General features: G+C 36.2%; 1 protein-coding gene across 1 annotated transcript in view; it reads right to left on the minus strand.

Annotated features, from left to right (window-relative positions):
- Positions 1-3,897, minus strand: part of MAN1A2 (mannosidase alpha class 1A member 2) — a 184,331-nt gene that overhangs the window by 31,541 nt on the left and 148,893 nt on the right. The gene's annotated exons all lie outside the window — the stretch shown is intronic.

Consider the following 3,897-nt stretch of genomic DNA (forward strand, 5'->3'; position numbering starts at 1 on the left):
GTTGTGTGGCAGGTGCCTATAGTCCCAGCTACTCAGGAGGCTGAGGCAAGAGAATCGCCTAAGCCCAAGAGCTGGAGGTTGCTGTGAGCTGTGACGCCACAGCACTCTCCTTGTCACGGGGCGACAAAGTGAGACTCTGTCTCTCAAAGAAAAAAAATTAGGTCAACTTAAGGAGGTGGTTAATGTAGAAAGGTAGTTAACTATGGTCGTTGTATTGTATGTTTGTGTGTGTATGTATGTGTGTGTGTGTGTGTATATCACATCCATTAATTTGGCCATAAATCATGGGTTTCATATTTTTAAGGGCATTATTTCTTAGGTACTCTTTTGCTTAAGAAATATTGTAAAAAAGAAAATTGTAACATTTTACTATGTACTTAATTGTGTTTCCTCTCCTAAGTTCCCCTGAACATTTGATATTTTACTTTGAAAAGAAAAATAACTAATTCAAAAGTAAAAGTTGAGTCAAAACAATAAATAAATCAGTGCGTGTGAAAAAAAATTATACATACATATAACATAGGTTAAAAAAAGAGATACAAATAAAAAATTACAACAAAATAGCAAATGTGATAGAAGTCAGTAACATGACAATAAAAGAGAAACTCAAGATGACACAGATTAGTATGTAAAGTCATGAAGAAATGTAATTCACACGAGAATCTACAGATGTGGGGAAAAAGTAGACAAAAGAAATTCAACAAGCAGACAAAAAAACTTTAACAAAAGAAAAAGCATAAGCAATATTCTGAGACAAGCAATGTGATTACAGTTGGAATGGACAAATATAGTAAGGGAAGAACTATTTTCATGTACCCTTCCTTCCTCCTGACCGTCTTTAAGGAGAAAACAGTTATAGAAATTCTTCAAATGTGTCCATTGGATATGTTATGTGTATCTAACAGATTAAATTTCTTCCCTAGAATGTGGCAGCACACGGTCTAGAGAAAGCACTTTACCAAATTTCATTGTAAAGTAAATTAAAGCTTGTACTATCAATATTTTAATAATGTTCAGCAAATTTTAAAAAAGAAAAGTACAACTCCCCCTCCCCCAAACAAAGAAGAAAGGTGTATCCTTTGAAAATCTAAGATCAGGTTTGGCACCAGTTCTGCAATATTCTTCAAAATAAACTGAAATAATACATCAATCATTGATAACATATAGCTTCTCATGTAGACATATTAATTTTAAAATTACTAGTGAGTTACTACTCAGTTTCATGAACAGATTTAGTAACATTTCCCATAAACCCAGCTAAACATTAAAATACGCCACACTCACCAATATGGTGGAAAATAGTAAGATTACCAAATTTTGAATTAATGGTAATTCTAATTCCAATAGCAAATGAAAAGTGAAATTCCAAGGCAATAATCATAGTATAATTAGGATAACTACTAAGGAGAAGTGGATAGATATTTTTAAACATAGTGGCCAAAAATTATAGCACAGTAGCAAGAAAACACAGAAGAAGAAGATGTAATAATCTGGTGGGAAGTTAGCAAACCCAGGATGGTACTTTTAGATTAAAGGATCTAAGCTGAAGTTAAAGACAAGTCAAAATAGTGAAAGACTTGAAAATAGAGGACACAAATCAAATAGTAATCTTTTTCAGATATACCATAACAAAGAAGGTCAAAGGTTCATCAATCTGCAATGAGGAAATGACAATCAGGATAATAATCAAACTCATGTAGATATAATCTTAGCAATGTCATTTTGAAAGGTGAAAGACAGAAAAATGTGAGGAAAGTCTTTCATAACTCGGGCATTCTGTGAACAGCTAAAAGGCAGGGAAAACATTTCACCTGCACTTTAACCTGTAAGCATTCAGCATAATACCTGGCATATAGTGGGTGCCTCATGTTTAATGGAGTAAATAATTCATTATAAAAACCATGTAATATCATATTTTTAGTATCTCATTATATGAAATTCTACTGTTACAGATCTATTATTTCATTTATGGTCAAAATCTACAGAACAACAATCCTTATTATCATGGACCCTAATATATGCACTGAATATCCATTCTGGTTCTCAAGGCATCACTAATTTTCTCTATATTTTAATTACACAATTGACAATCTATATCATCAATATGATAACATATTTAGCTTCTATTTCTAACTCAGATATCACTGACTTATATTGTATTTGTCACATTCCAATATTTAACTTACCCTAAAATAACACTACTTCAATGTTCTTTTGACTTAGTTTATATATATATATATGTGTGTGTGTGTGTGTGTGTGTGTATATATATATATATATATATAGTTGTTTGTTGTTTTTTTTTTTTTTAGACAGAATTTTACCATGTTGCCCTTGGTAGAGTGCTGTGTCATCACAGCTCACAGCAACCTCTAACTCTTGGGCTTAAGCGATTCTTTTGCCTCAGCCTCCCAAGTAGCTGGGACTACGTACAGGTGCCCACCCCGATGCCTGGCTATTTTTTGTTGTTGTTGTTGTAGTTGTCATTGTTGTTTAGCAGACTGGGGCTGGGTTCAAACCTGCCTGCCTGAGTGTATGTGTCCAGCACCCTAACCACTGAGCTATGGTTATATGACTCAAGAAATGGAATCTTTGATTTAATGAGAAACTAAAGGGTTAAGTTCACTCTAAATTCAATTCCTTATTACATAAAAATAACTTGATGTATCTATAAACTAGGATAACTTTTAAGTCAATCACTTTGTGTCATGGCATCTGATGATAAATTAACACTGAAGGAGAAATTCAGTTATTTAATAAAAGCAATAATTCAACTTGTGAAATCACAAATAGAAATTAACTAGATTCTAGGCTCTCAATGAACTTGTTATCCATTGTTTCATATAGAAACATACATTTTTATTTTATTTTATTATTATTATTTCATGAGCAGGGTCTCACTACATTACCCAGGCTGAAGTGCAACAGCTACTCACCAGACTGATCACAGAACACTACAACCTGAAACTCTAGCCTCAAGCAATCTTCTTACCTCAGCCACTGGAGTAGCTGTAGGTGCACCTGGCAGAAATACACATTTTTAAAGCTAGAAAAACCCTCGGAAGGTCTTGTCCAGTGTTTCCTAACCCTTTCTTCATTATTGAACCTCTCAGGAGGCTTTTTTTTTTCAGATTTTGGCCAGGGCTGGGTTTGAACCCACCACCTGTGGCATATGGGGCCAGCGCTCTACTCCTTTGAGCCACAGGTGCTGCCCAGGAGGCTTTTTTTTGAGACAGAGTTTATTCTGTCAGCCTGGGTAGAGTGCCATGACATCATCATAGCGCACAGCAACCTCAAACTCTTGGGCTCAAGTGATCCTCTTGCCTCTGCTTCCCAAGTAGCTGGGACTATAGGTGCCTACCATAACACCCAGCTAGTTTTCCTATTTTTTAGTTGGGATGGGGTTTCACTCGTGCTTAGGCTAGTCTCAAACTCCTGAGCTCAGATAATCCACCTGCTTCGGCCTCTCAGAGTGCTAGGATTATAGGTGTGGGCCACTGTGCCCAGCCTCAGGAGCCTTTTTCAGTTTTTAAAAAAAACTTAATTGCCTTCTCCATCTATGAAATTTTAATATCAAATATATACTGCATATCTGTTTATGACTGTGATGTGTGTGTATATATAAATATGTATACATATATACACTTTATACATAAAAAGAGTAAGATTATTTTTCACTACACCTTCAAAACCAATTTCTGTCACCATTAAGAATCATATCATTGGCTCGGAGCCTACAGCTCAACCGGCTAAGGCGCCAGCCACGTACACCTAAGGTGGCGGGTTCGAATCCCCAGCCCGGACCGGCCAAACAACAATGACGGCTGCAACCAAAAAATAGCCGGGCGTTGTGGCGGGCGCCTGTGGTCCCAGCTACTTGGGAGGCTGAGGCAGGAG

Source organism: Otolemur garnettii, unplaced genomic scaffold (assembly GCF_000181295.1).
Source record: "Otolemur garnettii isolate 467f Iridium unplaced genomic scaffold, OtoGar3 scaffold00073, whole genome shotgun sequence".
Taxonomy (NCBI): Eukaryota; Metazoa; Chordata; class Mammalia; order Primates; family Galagidae; genus Otolemur; species Otolemur garnettii.